Source organism: Littorina saxatilis, linkage group LG11, assembly GCF_037325665.1.
Source record: "Littorina saxatilis isolate snail1 linkage group LG11, US_GU_Lsax_2.0, whole genome shotgun sequence".
Classification (NCBI taxonomy): Eukaryota; Metazoa; Mollusca; class Gastropoda; order Littorinimorpha; family Littorinidae; genus Littorina; species Littorina saxatilis.
The window spans coordinates 7,531,073-7,555,729 of NC_090255.1; the positions used below are offsets into that span (position 1 = coordinate 7,531,073).

General features: G+C 39.7%; 2 long non-coding RNA genes across 4 annotated transcripts; one reads left to right on the top strand and one right to left on the bottom strand.

The window, feature by feature from the left end:
• Window positions 1–46: 46 nt before the first annotated feature.
• On the bottom strand, window positions 47–13,443 carry LOC138979660 (uncharacterized). 2 transcript variants are annotated; one of them, XR_011460080.1, is made up of 2 exons: window positions 13,408–13,443; window positions 47–717 (listed from the first exon to the last, which is right to left on the bottom strand). It is a non-coding gene; the product is annotated as an uncharacterized lncRNA (long non-coding RNA). The 2 variants fall into 2 exon arrangements; XR_011460079.1 differs by lacking the exon at window positions 13,408–13,443 and adding an exon at window positions 1,533–2,686.
• On the top strand, window positions 4,214–12,104 carry LOC138980682 (uncharacterized). Of its 2 annotated transcripts, XR_011460424.1 has the most exons (6): window positions 4,214–4,596; window positions 5,083–5,177; window positions 5,863–5,925; window positions 6,266–6,359; window positions 8,203–8,281; window positions 11,879–12,104. It is a non-coding gene; the product is annotated as an uncharacterized lncRNA (long non-coding RNA). The 2 variants fall into 2 exon arrangements; XR_011460423.1 differs by lacking the exon at window positions 8,203–8,281 and having other exon boundaries at window positions 11,879–12,096.
• Window positions 13,444–24,657: the final 11,214 nt, after the last annotated feature.

Below are 24,657 nucleotides of genomic sequence, written 5' to 3' on the forward strand. Positions count from 1 at the left end.
GACTCAGCAGTTGGAGATGAAAATTTTTGTGTGTATTTACTTCAAGCAGATTTTTTTTTTTTTTTTTTTTTTAGACAGAAGAACAAACACACACTAAAAATCCTTGTTTAAAGTTGAACTGACCTTAACTTTTCCTCCAAACACTAGAACTTTTTGTATTCATTCAAAAATATTCATCAAAAAGGTTAAATTTTAAATTCAATTTTGCAGACTTTGGATGAAAAGTTACTCTTCTCTGGCATCCCGCGGACACAGTTCACACTTTCTCATCAATGAGATGCCTGTGTTAATTAAAAACAAACATCAATAAAACTATTAAAATAAAATAAAAATTTAAATATAAAAATAAAATCGACCAACCGCCCCCACCCGATTTTTTTTCCCTTTGCTGGAAACAATACATTTGTTTCACTAAAACAGTAAAAGAGATCAGCTGAATTTGTTTGACACATCTGGTTATAACTAAAAGTAAAAGAATAAAACACAAAATAAGCCAAAGTCACAGAACAAAAAGACGCTGTCAGTGTCACTATCAATGACTCTGAATGAGACACTCATTGCTATCGAGCCATACCTGTTCATCTTCACCTTGCCGGGACGGAACGACAGTCTGCGTTACTGGCATCGGTGGCGGTGTTAAGGTCACTGTCCATCTCAGCTTTCTTCACCTTCAGTTCAAACAAGCAGTGAGCACCGTCATACTCAAGTCAAAGCTTTCTGAAAAAATAAATACTTGGAAGTTAAATAGGATCACATTGATTCCCAAACCTAACAGTAACAGTAACATGCAAACATCAAAACTGGAATATTAATTATTAAATATAAGCATCTCAATTTCACTAAATTAGTATATTTATTTTCTCTGTGATGTATTTTTTATTTTTATTTCAAAAAAATCTGTTTTTCAACTTTATCACTGCACACGCTGACACAGCCTCTGCCTGCCTCTCTAGTCTATGCATGCCTCGGGAACAAGGGTAATTTTTCTCTTTTCCGAGACTCAGACACAGAATATTCCACTATGACTATGAGTCTATGTCAGTATGCGGAACTGAAAGTTGAACATCTGTGGAAAAATAAAAAGATACAAATAAAAAAAAAACAGATATATGAAGAGCCTATTAGTATTACTACTAAAGCTCCTGACAACTGCTGCCGCAATGACTCGACCAGATTAGGAACCAACCAAAGTTCACCAAGAAACAGACAATGAGACATAAAATGATAAACGAAAATTCAGTTTTTATGGTGCCGTGAGCGACCCGCGAATCGGGATTCGGATGGTATTTTCACTCTTCCACAACTCCTTAAAAACAAACCACTGCATCAATCAACTTTATGTTTTTGGAAAAGTTAGTTCATTCATCCATCTTTCAGACAAAACAAACATGAATGAATAGAACAGTGTTCTTCTAGGCGAAAAAAAAAATCGAAAGTGTGAGAAATTCTCTCTGCCATCAAACTCGGAAGCCGAAGCCGCGAGCTATCAAAAATTCAAATTCCCAAATCTTTCCTTCAGTTGATCAACTTACCTATTCTTGAAAGAAGTCAATCTTCATTTCAGAGAGAAGGATAAGATTACCTTGCATCCAATAAGCAAGTCAAAAATACAAGTCAATATGAAGAAAAAGCAAAAAAACGCCGATACAATGTGGATTTGACAGACTTCTTGCCAACAGGAAGTTGGAGATTGTCTGATTTTCTGACAGACAAGGGAAATAACTTCAATAAATTGCTCTTTTCAGTCAAGGTAACTGTCTCCCCTGAAATTGAACTTTCATAGAGATTTTCTTCCAAAGCAAAATAAAATAAAATGAAAATATGCTGAGAACAAATTTTATGTAACCATTAACATCAGCCTTTATTTTGAGTAGATAATTAGTTTCAAAGTTACTTTAGTTTACATTTTTTTGTTTAATCTGAATTTTTTAAATGTTTTTATCGTTTTGTTATGGGTGTTCATATAGATTTCAGTTATCTTTTCTGTTCATATAATATTTTTATTATGCTTTGCCTAGATTTTTCCACGACATTATTTTGTGGAAAGCTGATTCCTACAACAATACCAAATCCCCATTACAATAATTATATTACATGCTAAAACAATTATAATGATAATACAAATTAAAATAATCATATTTATTTTAAGATAAAAATAATCAGGATAACAATTAAGCAAATAAATGTTGGTAATAACAAAATGATTAAATAAAAATTAAATGGGAAAACCATTACATAAAATAAAAATATTTTTATTAAACTTTTAAATGCATTTTTTTTTAACCGAAACTGTCTTAAGATAAACTGAAAAATAACGGATTGAAAGTTTTTATGCAATTTTTTTTCAAAAACAAAAAAAAAGAAGTTTTTGAAGAAGAATAACTATTCATAACCAAAATTTAAAAGTAAATATTTTTTAATAACATAAAATATAATAAATTATTTCATGAAGTAAATGCATAAACCCACGGTATAAAATTAGGAAAAACAAAAATTGCAATTACCTTTTCATTGAATCCATGCGTGCTAAACACTGCGTGGTGAAGTCGTTTCGAATGCGACAATCTGCGTAAAAGTTGGCGAAAAGTAACGCGCGCGAAGCGAAGGTGTCACGAGGCCGTACGCATCCCCGCATGAAAAACGCAGAAATAACGCATGCGTCACGCAGAATCATGCTGGCTGGGTAATCGCAGCCGGAATGAAACAGCAGCAGTCGAGTGTGCAAGAAAACTCTCTGTCACACGACTAGCTCGTAATAGCGGGTAATCTAGTTTTTACGTCACGCGTTTGCCAAGATCTACACGCCTTGGTGGAAGCAAAACAACGTATGATTTGGAACATTGGTAAAAACAAGTGAGTAACGGGGTGACGTAATAATTATCTACATGTACGCGTACAGGTCTGTGCTACACGTTCCCTCATCTAGAACACTGCAATGAGAGCTGACGTTCAAACTTTGTTTCTTTGCAGCCTAACTTCACACAAAGCGGCCTCGATCCCGTGGTAGAACTGTACGAGTTTACAAACGTCGAAACAGTACTTGCAAGCCTGGAATGCACTGACCCCGATGACAATGCTGACGTCATCGTGTCTCTAGACAGCGTCAGCCCCAGTACTGCCCCCTGTGCAAATTGCTTTCAGGTCTACCCTGACTCCTGTACTGATGCAACTGGAGGTTAGTGTGTGTGACACTGAGTGAGGCGGGGTAGGGGGGTGGGTGAGTGTGTTTTGGGGTGGGGGTGGGTTGGGGTTTGGATGAGTGTGTGTGAGTGGTGGTGGTGGTTGGGTGTGCGTGTGGGGGTGTGTGGTGGTAGAGCTGTGTCTGTGTGTGTGTGTGTGTGTGTGTGTGTGTGTGTGTGTGTGTGTGTGTGAAAGTGTGTTGGTTAGGGTGGATAGTGGAGGTTATGTGTGTGTGTGTGTGTGTGTGAGTGTGTGTGTGTGTATGTGTGTGTGTGTGTGTATGTGTGTGTGTGTGTGTGTGTGTGTGTGTGTGTGTGTGTGTGTGTGTGTGTGCGTGTGAATTCACTGTCAACGAAAAGGAAGAGATAGCTGCCCTATTTCGATCATCGGGCCATATTTCTACGGAAGTTGCCCTCACTGGACATTTTATCGCATGGAATGAAAACGGTTGCGCGGAATTCAGTAATTTTCACAAGTCTTCCCAAAACGGGTCTAAAGGCTGTTCTAGGTTTGGGGGGTTCGGCGAACTAGGTTCGGGGTTGGAAAAGGTGTGCAAGTCATGTCTTGGAAACCTTGAAGATCGGGCCGAACCTTTGCCAAAGAGGAAGACAAATTATTGAAAAACTGAATCTCAATGGCGGACGAAATCACCCAAGTCAAAATTACATTTTCTGAGATTTTATAAAAACAACGCCCGAACGAAAAGGTAGAATGGTGACTTCCGTGCGATTTCAAGTTAAGCTTTTCACTTTTCCGAGCAAGACAACCGCTGAGAGTAAAGAAACGCCGCTGTTCGACTTCGAAATCTCAAGTCGTAGACGACCTTCGCTTCTGCAGCATTGTTAGTGTAGGTGAGGCAGTGTTACTCATTTCGCTTAGCTCGTTTTCGTATTGTTGTGCATTAGGATCATCTAGAATGATATGAATAAAAGCAGGAATGACTTCGGCATCTAAATGCATTGATTTTGTCGAAATCAGCACAGCACTGGATTCTTTCTGTTTGATTTTTTTCTTCAAAAGTTTGCGACTTTGATTTTGATTGTTTGTTTATCTCATCGGCACAACATCCATCAGGCAAAATATCAATATGTTGAATGATAACGTTGAGATAAGGAAGTTCACACATTTATCTGCTTGCAACAACAATCGCAAGGACAGATCTATCTGCTTCGTTGACTGCTAGATTTTCATTGAATTTCCCAAGTAATGATCTCGTTTCCAATTAGATCTGGACAGTGTTTGTGTTCTTAGATTCATGATTGACCATGCAGGCTGATTGAGATCATAACATTGTGTTTGTTTGTGCTGGTGCAATGTGCAGATCAATGGCCCGGACCGCAGGATGACCAGTGATCAATACAACTTGCGTTCACCACTCAACATTGTCTTCTACCTAACTCAAGGGCAAAAATAAAGGTACATGCTGGTGAAATCATTGTGCAATTTATATCTGTGAAGATCAAGATAGTTGTTAGCTCTAACTGATCATGCTTATTATTATCAAGTTACATACACACTCTGCCCCAGCACCACCTTAAACCCATAACAACAGTCAACACTCTCCAGTCCAACTACCCCCACCCTTCCCTGCAACATATTTATGTTGCCGTCTGTACCTTGTTTGTGGTTATGGGGAGTGCTCAAATAGTTCCATAACTGTTAATATAAATTAAAAGTACGGAGAGTTTCATTTTCCATTGCTCTTCCCCTTCCTCACGTCACATTACACACTCCCTTTGCCCCATCCCCCACCCCCTCTCTCTTTCTATGCTCTCTTTTTTCTTTTACTTTTTCTTCTCTTTCTCTCTCTCTCTCTCCCTGTATAAATCAGCTCTCTGGTTGTTGCTTCTGTAAGTGTAATGTAAAGTTCTACATCTCTGCATTTGTATTGTCATTATTCAGAATGCCCTTGTAATAACTTCAGCGTCTGCCCATGGAGTCTATATAGGTCAAAGTCTCAAATGTGATGTGATCAAGAGGATGCCGCAATGATCCAGGTAATATTGCAAATACTCAAACTGATATAAAAGCAGAAGCATAACGTGACCCACAAACATTTCTGCTTAAACATTACAGGGTTACAGTACACCGAGAAAAACAGCTGGAGGATGTTAGTGCATATTATCTGCAAGTGCCAGCAACATCGACCCTCTCCCCCTGCTCTTTTTCCATCAGCAAGAGCAACATTTATTTTCATGTACAACTTTTCTAGTGCCTCTTATGTTGTATAACTGTTGATATCTAAATGAAGCAAGTGTTTGTTTTCAATGGCACTGCATTTCCCATGTACACACACACACACACACACACACACACACACACTTACACACATTCACATTGTCTCTGCCTGTCTGTCTGTCTGTCTGTGTCTGTCTGTCTCTCTCTCTGTCTCTGTCTCTCTCTGTCTCTGTCTCTCTCTCTGTCTCTCTCTCTCTCTGTCTCTGTTTCTCTCTCTCTCTCGCTCTTTCTCTCTCTCTCTCTCTGTTTTTACATCAGTAATTTGGATCACTTGCACTTCACTGGGATTTAATTACTGAATCAGACATTCAGTGAGAGTGGTATGTAGAGTAAGAGTATTGAGTCTGCTGCTGCTGCTGCTGTTGTTCTTACTCATTACTGTTTTTCTTCTCTGCATAATTCTTGTTCTCCCTTAAAATGCTGGTGTTTTTTTCATCATTACAGTATCTGTCCATTGAGTCTGCGTCTGAGCTGTGATGGGGCCAAAAAGATTCCAGAATGAAAGAGGTAACATTTACTGATCTTTATTTAGTTTATGGAGAAGTTGGTTCACATAATGCATTACAGAGTTGCTGCCTTTTTAGATAAATTAAACATTGTACCAGTCATTACATGATCAAACTGTGTTAGCCACCCCACCTTCCCCGGTTCCCAGCTATCCTTCTATCGCCGCCTCTAAACCCCCACCCCAATCCTTCCATCTCCCCCAAATCAAATTTACTGACACAACACTGATTTTCATTTTACCTTATTTAAGTGTTCTTTAAATACAATTATATAGCCTGTTGCTGCTGCAAATGTTGTTGTGACTGTTCTTCCTCAGTGTATATTTTTTTTGTTTCCTCAGAATGCAGTTCTCCCATGCACCACAGCGTCTATCAATGGAGTCTACAATATTGTCTGGGATGTGATTTGAGCAAGAGCATGTCAGAATGATCAAGGTAACTTTTTAAACACACAGAACTGATCAAACTGTAGAATGAGCGCTTTTGCTGCTAGCCCTGCTTACCTCCCCTGGCGCAAGCGCTAGAGGACACGGGTGAAAAATCGCTTCTTTGCGATGTGTAAATCGGTACTTTTCTATTTTATTCTGCAGCTTAGGTAACTGCGCATAGTCTTCATTGTTTTTTAAATTTGTGGTGTCCAGGTATGTCCGAATCATATGCTACCCATCTTTTACACATAGCGCATTTATCTAAGCTGCAGAAATAAAATAGAAAAGTACCGATTTACACATCGCAAAGAAGCGATTTTTTACCCGTGTCCTCTTGTGCTCGCGCCAGGGGGGTAAGACGCTTCTCCCCCTTGGGCCAAGGGAGGTGACCAATGCTAGCAGCAAAACCGCTCATTCAAGTACACAATTTCAGATGTTTTCAAATGCATAACATACTGCAACAGTCAGGGTCTTTCTCCCCATAAAGAGTGTGAGGTTTTCTTGGTAAAATTGCGATTTTTGTCGCTATGCAGAGTGCGACCTTTTTATTTGATTTTTGTACTAAAGGCAGATATTCAAATAAAAGAAAGTCTTGCATGGGGAGGAAGGAATATGCATGAGGCTTTTGACAAGACAAACTGTCCTTATTAGAGCCTAAACATACGTTCCTTACCGTTAGAACCAAAATGTCAGACATCATAGATGCTCCAATTAAACAAAAGAAGGGCATCCTTTTATTTGAACATAATTATACACTGTACCGCACATTAATAACCTGGTTGTGTTCTGTGGCAGTGCATAGTGGGTAATGAATTTCACATTTGTCTGTAACTTGAATCTCCACCAAAAGAAGCTGGACGTAAAAACGGGTATGCAAAAAAAAGCGCCCTATTTCCTTTTTGATCTCTTTTTTTTTCGCAGTCAAAAATGTGATTAAAAAGAAAATAGGGAGGTTTTTTTACCATCCTGTATAGTCTTGTTGTTCCCATGTAAAAACCTAGTCAAACATGTGGTGTCTGATATGCTGGGTAATATGGTGAGGAACATACCTTTAAAGGCCCAGTCATAATTGTGAAAGCCGTTCTGCTCAGCTGGAATTTGATGAATTGTGTTTTTTTGTGTTTAATAAAATGAATTCGCAAAAAGGAAAACAATTTTTTTTACTGTTCACACAAAGCACTTGTAGATATTTGGTATGTGCCGTATGTCAGGGGTGGTCTTATTCTATGTAACAGCCTCGCCAGGTCAGAGTGAGCCGTATGTCAGGGGTGGTCGTATTGTATGTAAAAGCCTTGCCAGGTCAGAGTGAGCCGAATCGTTTGCATGGGAAGGACTGTGCATTTTAACTCTTTGTCTCCCAGGTACGAATATATCCGTATCCACTCAATGGCTCTATCTGACCAGTACGGATATATCCGCTCAGACTTTTAGCTTCAGTCGCTTCCTGTAACGTCCATCTAACGCCAGCATTCCAGCGTGTTGCTACACAGTTACTACACAGTCACTACAATTCTGAGTGTCCTGCTGCAGCACAGCTGGTCTCCGCTAAAAAAAGCCTTTGTCAACATAGGTGGGGTAGAAAGTGTTAAGGATGCATGGTTTTTATCTATTCAATTGCAGCAAACCAACACAACAGCCAATAGATTCTAAGCTATTATTTCTTTTCCGTTCTCTATGCCCACAATGATAACAAATCCCAGGGCATACTTTCGTATTGAAGCTGTTCGTGGAAATGTCATGAAATTTTTAAGACTGGCTAACATAAAAAAGAAGTCTGTTCGTTCTTGTGTTTTGCTTAGAACTGCATGTGGTAGCATTTCATGGTGTTATCTGATTTTGATCTCTTGCAGTTTTTACCGCAAGGATATCTACAATGAGCTAATTTAAAGATATACGCCAGCCCATGGTGCAGAACAGACAATGAACAAGGTATGAACTATGAAGCTTTGTTTGCATCATTTGTTCAAATGCAAAAAAATCAGACGTATTTGTCTTCTTCAGCATAATGCACGCTATTCATCATCATTTTTGCAATGCAGACTTGTTCTATGTGTGGGTGTGTGGGCGTGCGCGCGTCTGTGTGTGTATTTTGTACTTTATTTAGACGGGCGCAGTGGCGTAATGGATAAGACATCGGCCTCCTAATAGGAAGTTCGTGAGTTCAAATCCAGGCTTCAGCCTCCTGGTGGGTTAAGGGTGGAGATTTTTTTGATCTCCCAGGACAATTTATGTGCAGAACTGTTATTGCCTCAACCTCCTACGTGTATACACGCAAGCACAAGACTAGGTGCGCACGGAAAAGATCCTGTAATCCATGTCAGAGTTCGATGGGTTATACAAACACGAAAAATACCCAGCAAGCCTCCCCTGAAATCAGCGTACACTGCCTGAATGGCGGGGTAAAAACGGTCATACAGGAAGTAATTTATTTATTGGTTGCAGACCCAGTTTTCTCCTCCCCATATCTGTGTGATGCATGCGGGATGGCCAACTGTGTTGTCCAAAAGAAAGGTTTTTTTTTTATTTTTATTTTTTATTTTTTAACAAACATGGTAACTGTATTTTCTGTTTGCACACATACTCTGTCATTTACATGCGGTTCAGAAAAACTTTTACATTATACAAAAGGACTAAAAATAGTCATACGTGAAAAAAATATACGTGTCAACATGTGTAGCATCAAAATGATCATATGTCATCATATATTGATCTTTTTACAAAACATAATCATCATAATGTATGGCTGTCTTTACCTTATATCAAAGAAAATAAACAATAATTTGTTTTTAATTAATAAAACTTCAGACTAACGAAATCTCAAAACAACATGATTTCCAAAAATAATTTCCAGTGTTAATCGTGAATCGGTTTTGTTTTTTTAATGCTTACACACATCTTTGCGATTAAAATAATGTGATTAATCTTCTTCATATTTTTGCTGTTACTTTTTATACCAAAAAGCACATCTGTAACATTCAACCTAATTCTTTCGCCAATGTTTACTAAAATGTACATTTCAATATATTTCCAAAACCTGAGCACTGTTGGGCATTCAAAGAAAAAATGCTCCAATACATCAAGTTCATCCTTACAATATGTACAATTTTTATCAGCCTTCACGTTCATTTTACACAATAAAATATTAGTTGGATAAATGTTTTGCAATATTTTCCAATGCAGTACACGTAATCGAACTTCACTAGTGACAGTGGCTGCTAAGTTCCAATTCTTTTCGTCAATTTCAAATCCTAATTTTCTTCTCCAAAATCCGTCTGAACAGGGTGGGCTGTATTGTTTTCCTACCAGAATCTTTCGAATTTCTTTTACTGATTTAACTTTTTTTCCACAAAAGGTCGGAATGTCACAGACTGAACAATTTACATCGTTTATATCGACATTTCTTAAAAGGAGATGTACAGCTGTTCGAACAACATTGTACTCAAGCAATCTATTTGTTAAACTGTTATTTGTTAAACTGTTATTGCCTCATCCTCCTACGTGTATACACGCAAGCACAAGACTAGGTGCGCACGGAAAAGATCCTGTAATCCATGTCAGAGTTCGATGGGTTATACAAACACGAAAAATACCCAGCAAGCCCCCCTGAAATCAGCGTATGCTGCCTGAATGGCAGGGTAAAAACGGTCACACAGGAAGTAATTTATTTAATGGTTGCAGACCCAGTTTTCTCCTCCCCATATCTGTGTGATGCATGCGGGATGGCCAACTGTGTTGTCTAAAAGAGAGTTTAGTGAATTTCGTGTACTTCATATTTGGTGTACATTATTGCCAGCTCAGGGATGACTGGGCCCAACAGTTGCAAGTTTGCAGTTGAAATGGTCTGACTTATGTGCACTTTCAAAAAAAAAAAGAATCCGAATTCGGGGATGGACTCAACAGTTCAAGGTTTTAAATGGAGCGGTTGACTAACTAACGATTTAAGCCAACAAGATTGTTATCCTTGGGAATTGGGGTTATTTGAAGAACGTTGTGTACCATACACAACCTTAGACAATTAGTGACTTGTATAAAGCAATAACAGACCGGAGCAGGGCATCCCCATAACGACTTACGTTCATTTTATGAATGAGTTTTGCGCAAGTGTGACTCTACAATGAAGAGGTCATTTCTCCAGTCATTTGAGTTCAGTGACTATCTTCATGGTTCTTGTGCATGAACTTCACTTTCTTCATGGTTCTTGTGCATGAACTTCACTTTCTTCAGCACCATTCCACAAAGTTTAATCATGTTTGTAGGTTCCATGGTCCGATGTTTTAATCTTCTCTCAAAAGTATTCCAAAGTACCCCTCCATTTAAAGGCTGACAAAGTCCTATCTAATAATTTTAATTCCTTTCAGGGCTTTTCCCATCGTTGCGGGGATGTATAAATTAAGCTTCCTGCAAAGTTTTAGGTTTGAAGTCCTTACCAATTACGAGAAATAATTAATTCTGTATACAGTGTATTGCTATGTTTAGCAACAGTTCCCCAGGACTTGGGCTATTTTTAGACCGTCAACACAGACAGTACAGTTTCGTCAATCCCCGCGTGAAGGAAATCGCTCACCTTCCACGTGCAAAACGTAGTGATATTGACACGCCAGATTAGCGCGGTAGCGTATTGTGCTAAGCAGGAAAGCGCGCTTTTCTGTATTCTTGTTAACTTCGCAATTTCCGGAAAACATCCACTTTCACTTTGAGACTGTTCTGTTTACATTCGAAACTATCAACACCACTTTGCAAAACTGAAATAATTTTTTCTGTGTTCGAAAGCTACAGCCAATCGTTATTATATCCCCTTAGGTACAGTTTTATAACATTATTGGCACATGTAAACAATATGAATTAATTAATGAACGCTACGAAAAGGGCAGCCTTTAACCTATGAACTTGCAACTGTGTTGACCTTTGTAATGTAACCTAGACCACCACCATCTCTCTCTCTCTCTCTCTCTCTCTCTCTCTCTCTCTCTCTCTCTCTCTCTCTCTCTCTCTCTCTCTCTCTCTCTCTCTCTCTCTCTCTCTCTCTCTCTCTCTCTCTTACACCCCTTACCTGTTCGCAAACCTTTACCCAAATGTATGCTAAATGTATGTTTATTGTATACACGGGCCATTGTATATTTGTAAACTTGTCTTTATGTATATAAAAAAAGAATTTAAAAAAAAGAAAAGACAATACATTACAAGACAAGACAGGGCATGGCAAGATAAGACAAGACAAAACGAGAGAAGACAAGACAAGACAAGTTAGGAAAAGGTTGCCAGCAAGGCCAATAGAGGGATGACAAGACAAGACAAGACAAGACATGGCAAGACAAGACAAGTTAGGAAAAGGTTGCCAGTAGGCCAATAGAGGGATGACAAGACAAGACAAGGCATGACAAGACAGGTCAGGACAGGACAGGGACCAAACAAAAAAGAGAAAAAAAAGAAAGATAACTAATTCGGTCAACAGATGTAAAAGAAATAAGCATTTGTTTGGGTTGAATGTTTGGGTGTCACCCTGTATATATAATTGTATTTTTGCAGGACAGGGTCGAGTTGTGATGATGTCAGGGCGACTGAAGACACACCAACAAGTTTTCTTCGGAAGTGTTTGGAACACAAATGAACATTATTTCATAATAAAAAGGCGGCTGACATTGATGTTCATATTCTCAGCACAGACGTGTGCTTAGAAATCGGTTGATGTTCATATTCTCAGCATAGACGTGTGCTTAGAAATCGGATGTTTAAGAACAAGAGACAACCCTGAATAAAGCCTTACAAAGTATGGTTGGAGCTGGATCAAAAATGTGTGTGTGTGTGTGATTGAAGGGCAACATTTATAAATGATGAGACAGAAAGGTAAAGCACATATATATATATATGCTTTTATCGTACGTTCCATATCGTCCTTCTACTTTAAATGTTTGCTAATACAGACGTTCTCCAAGAAAACGTCTATCCAGTAAAGTTTTGTTTATCGCAATGAAAGCTTTTTTCTGAGAAGAATGAAGAGGAATCAAATGTTAAAAAAACTATTTCAAAAACCAAGACCAATTGAATTGCTCAAAACGGAAAGAAACAGGATGATTTTGGTTCAGTAGTACAACTCGTAGACCCTTGAAGCAATACACCCACAAGGGATTCCAGTGTATCAGTGCAAATAAAACATTTCTGATATAACTTCAAAATTAAAAATGAATTGTGATAAAAAGAACCAAAATCCCGAGTAGTTTTTTTTTTTAGGTCTCCCTCTTCACTCAATCCCCAAACTCATTCTGTACCGAAAAGAGCTCAAACACACACGTGGACAGACAGACACGCACACACACTTTGGTAAACATCATATGTATGCTTCTCGACTCTGCTGATCCACAATTAGAAATATCGCTATCATCATTTATTTTTGGTCACCGTCTTTCCCTTTTCACAGGCAAGTTTTTTTTGGTAGCATTTCCAATAGAACCCCGGTTCCACGGTAGAGACACAATGATCAGCCCATACCAATCACGTTATTTTCTCGAATCAATTAAAAACCTTCAACCCAGGAGGGTAAATGGCATAGAAGGTTTCGGGTAATCTTGAACTTTAATGTGTTAAATTTATAGCTCATAATTCAGGGGCATTCAAGCCTCCAAATTTGGAGAACCTGCACTTGTGATCATAACAAGTCTTTTAGATCCCTTTGAAGTCACGGAATGAACTCCGATGAACTGTACGAATCATAGCGTACTCTGGTACGAATGCATTTTGTTTACAAATTACATGCGTCAAAGAAGGAATTATCCGTGTCAGCGGACAGGGGAGGCAACTTTGTCGTGTAATTGAAGTCCCTTGGTTGACAACGTACGCCATTTTCGCCGATCAAACAACCAAATTAGCTTAATCCGTCAATTAATTTCATGATAAATGTTCTTGGGCTTGATTACAGGTACTTGGATCTAAAATAAGTAAAGTATGCCACTCGATTCTGAGCTATGAATTTAACACACTAAAGTTCAAGATTACCAGGCTTCGTGCACCATGATCAAGTGGGAAGGAGAGACCCAAATCGACAACCAGCACGAAGTTACCACTCAATCGGTGATTTCGTCATGGAGGCAGCCATTTTTGGAAGGGGAATAACTTACTTGCTTTTATTGTCGACTCGGAGTGAGCTCCCCTCGTTTGTCGGCGATCCAGGTTTCGTGTCTTAACTGGACGAACTAGACCTTGAGTTTGTCGAACAAGTTCACCCAGTTAAGACACAAACCATGGTTCACGAACCTTAGTTCGGCGAACCAAAGGTTCGTCTGGTTAAGAACAGCCTTATAATGTAATGAAAAAAGCAAAGTAGTGACTTTATCAATTTGCCCAGGTTGCAAAATATATCGAGTATCACTTCTACTCCCTGAAATATTTAAACATCAAGTTGGAGTCACAGGGCACAGTAAAGTTTTCATATATTTGGCTCCAACTTTGACCCCGGGTTTCTCAAATAAGAAACTTCCGTCAACAGTGTCCTAAGTCGCATAATTTGCCACAATTATGAACAGTACTCTGAATAATATATTGTCGTACCCTATAATCTAAAAGCACAGTACTTCTCGAATAAACAATCCGATGCGTAATCACCGTTTTGGCCTGACTTTTGCATTGTGGAAGATCATCTCTCCACGTGGGCATATGCCCAAAATGTAGAGCCTATGAGCTTTGCAAGCAAATTGGGAATGTTTAGATGAATTAATTTTCAACAAATACTGGTGAGTTTTGTCAATATAATTTATTTAAATCACTCACACACACACACACACACACACACACACACACATACACACACACACACACACACACACACACTCACCCCCACCCCCACCCCACAACTCCCACACCAGAAATGATCTATACCATCTAATGTCTTATCCACAGCTAACAGGTTCTGCGTCCGCTTCTTGCCACGGGGAACATTTCGATACAGTACACAGAATGAGTACCGCCTGCAGTTTTCCTGTGAAGATGTGACGGGGGAAAGAGCGATGAACTCTTACACTGTTTTCGTTCGTCTCAGACCAAACTTGCCTCCTGCGTTTGACATATTTGGATCAGGTGAGAAATGGAAAAGAACAAAAATGGAGAAAATGTTTTACATGTGATTGGGATGGGGGTGGGGATGAGGAAGGGCTGTTGTTGGTGGCTGTGTGTGTGTGTGTGTGTGTGTGTGTGTGTGTGTGTGTGTGTGTGTATATGTGTGTGTGCGTCTGTGTTTATGTCCGTGTGTCCGAGTGTGTGAATGTGTGTATGTGTGACGGGGGGTGCGTGTGTGTGTGTGTGTGTGTGTGTGTGTGTGTCTGTCTGTGTCTGTGTGTGTGTGTGTGTGTGTGGTGTGTGTGGTTGAGAGTGTGTGTGCGTATATATGTGTGTGTGTTTGTGTGATGGGTGTGGGTTGGTATAATGTAGCATTACGTATTTCTAAACAAAAGTGATTATTTCGTTAAATGCCTTTTTACATTTAGTCAAGTTTTGACTAAATGTTTTAACGTAGAGGGGGGAATCGAGACGAGGGTGTGGTGTATGTGTGTGTGTGTGTGTGTGTGTCTGTCTGTCTGTCTGTCTGTCTGTCTGTGCGTGTGTGTGTGTAGAGCGATTCAGACTAAACTACTGGACCAATCTTTATGAAATTTTACATGAGAGTTCCTGGGAATGATATCCCCGGATGTTTTTTTCTTTTTTTCGATAAATGTCTTTGATGACGTCATATCCGGCTTTTTGTAAAAGTTGAGGCGGGACTGTCACACCCTCATTTTTCAATCAAATTGATTGAAATTTTGGCCAAGCAATCTTCGACGAAGGCTGGACTTCGGTATTGCATTTCAGCTTGGTGGCTTAAAAATTAATTTATGACTTCGGTCATTAAAACTCTGAAAATTGTTAAAAAAAAATATATATATATATAAAACGATCCAAATTTACGTTCATCTTATTCTTTATCGTGTTCTGATTCCAAAAACATATAAATATATTATATTTGGATTAAAAACAAGCTCTGAAAATTAAAAATATAAAAATTATGATCAAAATTAAATTTCCGAAATCGATTTAAAAACAATTTCATCTTATTCCTTGTCGGTTCCTGATTCCAAAAACATATAGATATGATATGTTTGGATTAAAAACACGCTCAGAAACTTAAAACGAAGAGAGGTACAGTAAAGCGTGCTATGAAGCACAGCGCAACCGCTACCGCGCCAAACAGGCTCGTCACTTTCACTGCCTTTTGCACTAGCGGCGGACTACGTTCAGTTTCATTCTGTGAGTTCCACAGCTTGACTAAATGTAGTAATTTCGCCTTACGCGACTTGTTTCATTTGCATATGCCTTAATGATCAATGTATAGATGTATTGCATAGCTTCAAAATAAAAGTGTAAATGTATCTCTTTCCGAACGAGTATTAACTTGTTTTATCGTGTCCAGTACTGACGACCCCAGTGACCGGTACACAAAATATCAAAGCCGGGGGAGAAATATACGATGCTGGTTGTACTGATCCTGACCAGGACACGCTGCAGTACACATTAAACACGGACCCCATAACAACAAATATCTTTCAAATTGACTGTGAGTATTATGGAGAGAGAGAGAGAGAGAGAGAGAGAGAGAGAGAGAGAGAGAGAGAGAGGTAGAGAGAGAGAGTGAGGTAGAGAGAGAGGTAGAGAGAGGTAGAGCGAGAGAGATCTTACAAATGTGGGAATATCACCAACACCTTGTGCTTCCCACACTTCACCAAATCCATACTTGTACAAAACATTACGAACGTTACGAGCCCATGTCGTGTAATTCTGGCTTTGTATAGACTATAGCATATTATACACTTTCTTGGGGTACCTGTTGCCATCCATCTGAGTTAATCGAAGCCAAAACTTCATACACTTTATGTGCGTTACCACAAACAGAGGATAACGTCCTGTTTCACCGTAAACTATACGCTTTGGTGACTTCGAATGGACACCGACAAATCTTGTAATGGCAGAGAGAGAGAGAGAGAGGGAGAGAGAGAGAGACAGACAGACAGACAGAGACAGACAGAGGCAGAGACAAATACAGATTGACACATGCATGTATACAGACAGGCATGGAGACAGAGAGAGTCAGAGACAGAGTCAGAGAGAGAAAAGAAAGAGATTACGTAGAGGTTACATGCCGAGTCTCAGTGATTATCAAAAATAATGGTCGAAGTTAGCGGATCATGAAAAATGCGAGCTTCAGCGAGCTTTTTCATGACCGCGAACTGAGACCATTATTTTTGATAATCACTGAGACGAGGTATGTAACCTCTTTGTCCCTCCTTTCTTCAGTTATTCAAAGAAAAGAGGAGTTTTTGTGCGAAAGTTTGATCGAATCATATTCACCCAACCAGTGTACCTGCGCAGGCGATCGATTAATGCGCGGTTGTATAGTTCCGTGCAAATCATTCAATTTTGTTAACACTTCTTGTCAGTTTCCATGTTTTGAACTAAAATCAAGTACACAGTTATGTTGTCATTCTGCTGTGGCGGTAAAGGCAGATAGTGTGTGTTCTGTTCATGTTTTGGTATCGCTCAGGAAATGTTCTTTCCTCGAATGTGACTAGCAGACGAAGTTTTACACCCGTGTTCCAACGTTAAAAACTGTATGAAGTTTAGTTTTCTGGGGCAAAATAGTGTATGAAACCGCTGCATGTTCTTTAAGTTGATTAAATGTTTGCAATTGATTGCGTGTGATCTGTTTATAAAATGAAATATTGTTGAAAACTGACCGTCGGATTGCAGTCTTGTCGATACAGCCGAAATCTGGAAGGGGAACTACTCGTGTCGCTAGACAAAGTATGAGAGTTACTTTTCCTTGGAATCTTGCTAGCGATAAACGATTGTGCACGGCAGATCTGAATTCAGAAAACAACCAAACTCATGGATTTTATATTGAGATTCATGTGTTCAAGCCTGTAATTGCTGGTTTAAATGCGATATGGTTGTATTTTTTGCTCCAGAAATGTATATTTTGTACATTAGAGTGTTCTGAACTTTTGAGTCGCAAAAAGTAGATCCACAATGTGTACAGTCTCTACCCATGAGCTATCGAGGATTCAGGCCCGTTGGGTAAGTGATTTTGGTTGTTGGGTAAGTTACCGAAAAATAACTAGCCCTACAAGTTTACAGAGAGAAAGAAGCAGAGGGGGGGATAAGTAGAGGTTACATGCCGAGTCTCAGTGATTATCAAAAATAATGGTCTCATTTCGCGGTCATGAAAAAGCTCGCTGAAGCTCGCATTTTTCATGATCCGCAAACTTCGACCATTATTTTTGATAATTACTGAGACGAGGTATGTAACCTCTTTATTCCTCCTTTCTTCAGTTATTCAAAGAAAAGAGGAGTTTTTGTGCGAAAGTTTGATCGAATCCTATTCACTCAACCAGTCTACCTCCGCAGGCGATTGAATAATGCGCGGTTGTATAGTTCAGGGAAAATTATTCAATTCTGTTAAAGGCACAGTAAGCCGTAAACCATCACAGAGCTCCCCGAGCGTCTACATACAGTAAAAGCATACTTCCATTTAAACGCTCACCGAACGGGAACATCCTGGCTGCTTTCTGTCGAGCGTGAGACATTTTCAAAGAATTTATTTTCGTGGACTTGGTCCTCTACAACAATGGCGCCGCGTTTTGGTGCTGGACGGCTGTTATGAATATTCAATACCGGAAATCACGCCCGGACAGTAAGCCTCCCGTAAACCATCACAGATACTGTCAGGCTTTTACACACAGTACAAACACCCTTCGATTTGAACGCTCACCAAACGGGAACATCCTAGGTGCCCTACGTAAAGAGCGAGCAATTGTTAAAGAATTAATTTTGCAGATTGTCTCGAACACTTTTTGGACCCATCCTGAACTCAGGCCAAAAATGAGTTACTTTCCTTCGGGTCTCATTCTATCGATGTAAACTGGCCATAGCCGTGGATCGATGATTATCAGAATGTTTTTGGACCGTGGTGCGTTTTTGCGCTAGACCTAACTTTTAAAATCTAAATAATAAATTGACAGCTTGTTACAAAAACATTCTTAAATCATGAAAGAATTCTTTTTTCATCAAGACAAGATCAGTACAATTCGAAGTTGTGAAAGTTTGAAAAAAGAAAAGCCCGGAAGCAGGGTCACGCAAGGGTCGTAGCAGACGACGGTTTATGCATATATATATATATATCGCCGTTCCTCTCAACAGTCAAACTCAAAAGCCATCGCTAGAGTTCTTGTGAACGACAGCCGTTTGTTTCGTGCATAAAAACGTGCTATTGTAGATAAGCTCACATCGAGTCGCATTCAAATGACTAACTACTACATTGTGAAAAAGGGAAACTGGATCACACGGGTTCACAATGGCTCATGGGTAAGATAAACCACGCAAAAATAAATTCTTTGAAAATTGTTCGCTCTTTACGGAGGGCACCTAGGATGTTCTCAATAGGTAAGTGTTTAAATGAAAGGGTGTTTGTACTGTGTGTAAAAGCCTGACCGTAACTGTGATGGTTTACGGGAGGCTTACTGTGCCTTTATCACTTCTTGTCAGTTTCCCTGTTTTGGACTCAAGTCAAGTACACATTTATGTTGTTATTTTGCTGTGGCGGTAAAGCAGATAGTGTGTGTTCTGTTCATATTTTTGTATCGATTAGGAAATATTCTTTCTTCGAATGGGACTGTACTAGCAGACGAACTTTTGCGCCCGTGTTCCAACGTTAAAAACTGTATTGAAGTGCAGTTTTCTGGGGCAAACTAGTGTATGAAACTGCTGTATGTTCTGATGAGATGTGTGCACTTGGTTGCGTGTGATCTGTTTCTAAAATACAATATTGTCGAAAACTAACCGTCGGATTGCAGTCTTTTGTCCAAGCAACTCAGTTCAGAAAATTTGGAAAGGGAACTACTCTTATCGCTAGACAGAGTACGAGAGTTACTTGCCTTGAAAGTTTGCTTGCACTCATAAGAGATCCAAAGCGAGTTTCTAGTTTAAATGCAGTATGTTTGTATTGTTTGGTCTAGAGATGTATATTTCGTGCATTAGAGCGTTCGGAACGTTTCAATCGCTAAAGTAGTTCCCTCGAAGTCTAGCTCATCAACCTGTGAGCTATCGAGGATTCAGGCCCGTTATTGGGTAAGTGATTTTGGTTGTTGGGTAAGTCACCGAAAAATAACTAGCCCTACACGTTTACAGAGAGAAAGAATCAGAGGGGGGAATAATATAGCAATAATTCCTACCAGCAATACGCCATCGTTGCCAATATTTACCCTTACTGTTTGTGTATTCACTGTCCTACTCAAGATGACGAATGTGTGGTGATATCTATATATATATATATATATACGACTAGTGTCTGTGTGTCTGTCTGTGCGCAATGCACGGCCAAAGTTCTCGATGGATCTGCTTCAAATTTGGTGGGCTTATTCAGAGAGACCCCGGACACAACCTCATCGATGAGATATTTCAACACGTGCTCTCAGCGCGCAGCACTGAACCGATTTTGGTTCCACCTGAGCTACCCGGGCCCCCATACCGACACACCAAAGCCAAAGTTCTCGGTGGATCTTTTTCAAATTTGGACACCGTATTCAGCTACACCCCGGACACAATATCATCGATGAGATATTTCAACAAGTGCTCTCTGCGCGCAGCGCTGAACCGATTTTGGTTTTTGTGTTCATTTCACCATTCCCAGTAACTCTTCCTTATCTTCTCCAGTGTTTTGCGTTTATCTCCCTTCCTTCGTGTGGCTTCAATCCATATTCCCGTTTCCACGTTACTATTTTTAGAATGTCACTGCGCTGTCCAGAACGCTTCCCTTGCACCCGTAAGTTGTTCTTACTGTCAAAGTGAAAAGGTCGAATCAATTTATAGCCACGCGAAAAATACACTGTCACCTATCTCTATATATTTATAGATATAGATATACATATCTATATATATATACGACTTGTGTCTGTGTGTGTGTCTGTGTATCTGTGTATTTGTGTATTTGTGTATTCGCCATGCACGGCCAAAGTTCTCGATGGATCTGCTTCAAATTTGGTGGGCTTATTCAGAGAGACCCCGGACACAACCTCATCGATGAGATATTTCAACACGTGCTCTCAGCGCGCAGCGCTGAACCGATTTTGGTTCCACCTCAGCTATTTTGGTTCCACCTCAGCTACCCGGGCCCCCATACCGACACACCATAGCCGCTACACCACATCACAACGCCAAAGTTCTCGGTGGATCTTTTTCAAATTTGGACACCGTATTCAGCTACACCCCGGACACAATATCATCGATGAGATATTTCAACACGTGCTCTCAGCGCGCAGCGCTGAACTGATTTTGGTTTTTGTGTTCATTTCACCATTATAAGTAACTCTTCCTTATCTTCTCCAGTGTTTGGCGTTTATCTCCCTTCCTTCGTGTGGCTTTCCCGTTTGTAAGTTACTATTACTATTTTTAGAATGTCACTGCGCTGTCCACTGCGCTGTCCACAACGCTTCCCTTGCACCCGTAAGTTGTTCTTACTGTCAAAGTGAAAAGGTCGAATCAATTTATAGCCACGCGAAAAATACACTCTCACCTATCTCTATATATTTATAGATACAGATATGCATATATATATATACGGCTTCTCTGTGTGTGTGTGTGTGTTTGTGTGTGTGTGTGGGCAAAAACCTGTGTATTGTAGAGTTCTGTTTGTGATGTGGTCTAGCGGCTTTTGTCTAGCACGTCTGTCTGTATGTTCTGGCATGTGAGAAGCCACAGCAGATAATATAGGGCTAAGAAATAAGCTCTAATATTCTCAATCCCGTTTGACAGGATTTCGCCTTCAAAGGTGATTGTGGTGAACCGCCACGCTGTCTGTCTCTGTCTCGCGCCGTTCACCCCAAATTCCCGTTTCTGAGTTACTAGTTTTAGAATGTCACTGGGCTGTCCAGAACGCTTCCCTTGCACCCGTAAGTTGTTCTTACTGTCAAAGTGAAAAGGTCGAATCAATTTATAGCCACGCGAAAAATACACTCTCACCTATCTCTATATATTTATAGATATAGATATACATATATATATATATACGGCTTCTCTGTGTGTGTGTTTGTGTGTGTGTGTGTGGGCAAAAACCTGTGGATTGTAGAGTTCTGTTTGTGATGGGGTCTAGCGGCTTTTGTCTGTCTGTATGTTCTGGCATTTGAGAAGCCACAACAGATAATATAGGGCTAAGAAATAAGCTCTAAAATTCTCAATCCCGTTTGACAGGACTTCGCCTGCAGAGGTGATTGTGATGAACCGCCACGCTGTCTGTCTCTGTCTCGCGATTCACCCCGGCGAAGCCGGGTATTCCTCTAGTATATATATATACGGCTTCTCTGTGTGTGTGTGTGTTTGTGTGTGTGTGGGCAACACCTGTGGATTATAGAGTTCTGTTTGTGATGGGGTCTAGCGGCTTTTGTCTGTCTGTATGTTCTGGCGTTTGAGAAGCCACAACAGATAATATAGGGCTAAGAAATAAGCTCTAAAATTCTCAATCCCGTTTGACAGGACTTCGCCTTCAAAGGTGATTGTGGTGAACAGCCACGCTGTCTGTCTCTGTCTCGCGATTCACCCCGGCGAAGCCGGGTATTCCTCTAGTCTATATATATATACGACTAGTGTCTGTCTGTCTGTTCGCGATGCACGGCCAAAGTTCTCGGTGGATCTTTTTCAAATTTGGACACCGTATTCAGCTACACCCCGGACACAACCTCATCGATGAGATATTTCAACACGTGCTCTCAGCGCGCAGCGCCGTGCGCGCTGAACCGATTTTGTGTTTTTTTGTCGGGATCCACTACCAGTAACTCTTCCTTATCTTCTCCAGTGTTTTCAGCCGCGATTATCTCCCTTCCTCCGTGTGGCCTCAATCCATATTCCCGTTACTACGTTACTGCACGTTACTATTTTTTAGAAGGTTTCCAGTGTTTTGCGCGTTTATCTCCTTTCCTTCGTGCGCAGCCTGGTATTCGGCTCTACTTCTTCCCGGCGAAGCCGGTACCCGGCGAAGCGGGTAATCATCTAGTATATCATATACAAAGCAACAACGTATTCATCCATGATCTCTGTTGCAGCCAGTGGGATCATTCGTGCTCAAGCAGATCTGAGCTCTTTTTGCCGAAGTTACATCACATTTGATGTGACATGCAAGGACCCGTACAATGATGCAGTGGGACCCGTCTCTATTCAGGCCACGTTGAGTGGTAAATTGCAAACACGATAAGACAGACAGTCTGACAGACAGACAAACAAGCAGACAGACAGGCAGACATATAAACAGGCAGTTAGGCAGACATACAGACAAACAGACAGACATACAGACATACAGACAAACAGACAGACAGACAAACAGACAGACAGACAGACAGGCAGGCAGGCAGGCAGACAGGCAGACATACATAAAGTGGCAAAATAACGGCCAAACTTTAGTTTGACAATAATCAACAATATTTGTTTTAACCTGATTTTTTCGTAAATTGATTTAAAAGATGAGTTTGAAAATAAATAGTTTGAAAATAAATTGAAAAAATTGGTTTTAGAAATAATTGAAATAATTGGTGTAAGAACGATTTAACAATGAATTAAACATGATTTTACAAGTTGGTTTAACAGTTATTAACTACATTGATTTCAAAATAAGGGCTTTCTATTAGTAATGTTGATTGACTTATTAATTCCACCTATTTATTTGAATGTGCATATGAATGCCTTGATTTATTCATTTCTGTATTCATTAATTCATTTTGATAATGTATTTCTATATTGCATTCTTTCTTTCTTTATTTGGTGTTTAACGTCGTTTTCAACCTCGAAGGTTATATCGCGACGAATTTCTATATTGCATACTTTATTTCTTGAGCAATTATTTATAAACCTATTTATTTTATGTATTCACTTAACTATTTAAATAATTTTTTTATTCATTTATTTGACTAAATGTTTTTTGTGTGGATATACTGATTTCCTGCTAGATTGAGTCACGGTTGGATCGGATGAATTGATTACATGGTTGAGTTATTCATTGATTCATTTATTGATTTAATTGTTGATTGATTTATTGATTGATTGATTGAATTATTAATGTATTTATTTAGTTAGTTATTTGTTTATTGATTGATTGATTTTAATTAAATGTATTTTGTTTATTTGTTTTCTATTTCATCATTTCATCATTTTGTTATTATTTTTTTTTATTAAGGGGCCAACCAGCAGCCTTCCATCACAGGTATCAGCTTCAACAGGGATGTCCCAGAAGACACCGCAGTGGGTACTACGTTAGGAACTTTCACTGTCACGGACGATGATAACATCAAATGCCTACTATTCGCAAGCCCCACAGAATCACTCCAGTATTTTGAACTTGACTGTGAGTAATGCTGTGTTTTGTCGATAAAGCTTATGCATTTAACATCATCAGTGATGGCAGTGGTAAAGCTTATTTCAGGAACTTGCAAATCCTGTCAACAGTTCTCAAATCCCATAGACTCGCTTTAGTACTTTTTAAGGATGTGTATGCTTTACTTTTCCCGGTTAAGGGTTGTAGACACGAATTTTCAGGAAGAATTCGCTCGGCTTCCTGACGAGTGGACGTAAACTGATAGAACTATCAAGATAAGTTTTGTGTGAATATGTTGTTTGTCTGTTCACTTAAAAGACCGTTGGGTCGAAATATCTGTGAATGTATTGTTTTGTCAATAACAAACGTTCCAACAACCTACCTTTCTTGATTTGTGGGTGAGAACAGATTTTTTTCCATTGTTTGTCTCATTCGCAGTCATTGGCTCACGTAAGTGTAGCCTATGCGATGCTAACTTGTGTCTGTCTGTGCGTGTGTATGTGTGTGATAGAAACTTTAACATTTGACTGAACACCGAAATACTAATTTATTATCCAAGCAACAGCTTCAAAGTATTGATTCAATGATCAACATTTCGTCGGCACGTATATAGTTAAAGTGTGTATCCAAAAAAACAACGGGTGGTGTTGTTTTTTTTTGTTTTTTTTGGTTTTTTTTTGGGGGGGGGGTAAAAACAGGTGACTGGTTTGTGTCGTGTGTGGTATGTAGACCAGGTCAGGGGTCAAGGTTAAGTCAGATCGCGTGAAGGATTGTGGTATAGATACAGTTCTCACCCAGCTGCAGTTCGCCGATTCGGGGAAGACGATTTCACATTGTTCGGTTTCGTAGCCCCAGAAACATAGATAAAGAAGATACCAAAGGAGATTTCCTACAGGTTGATCTGCACAGCGCGTTTCCAGTGTGTGCGCGAGGA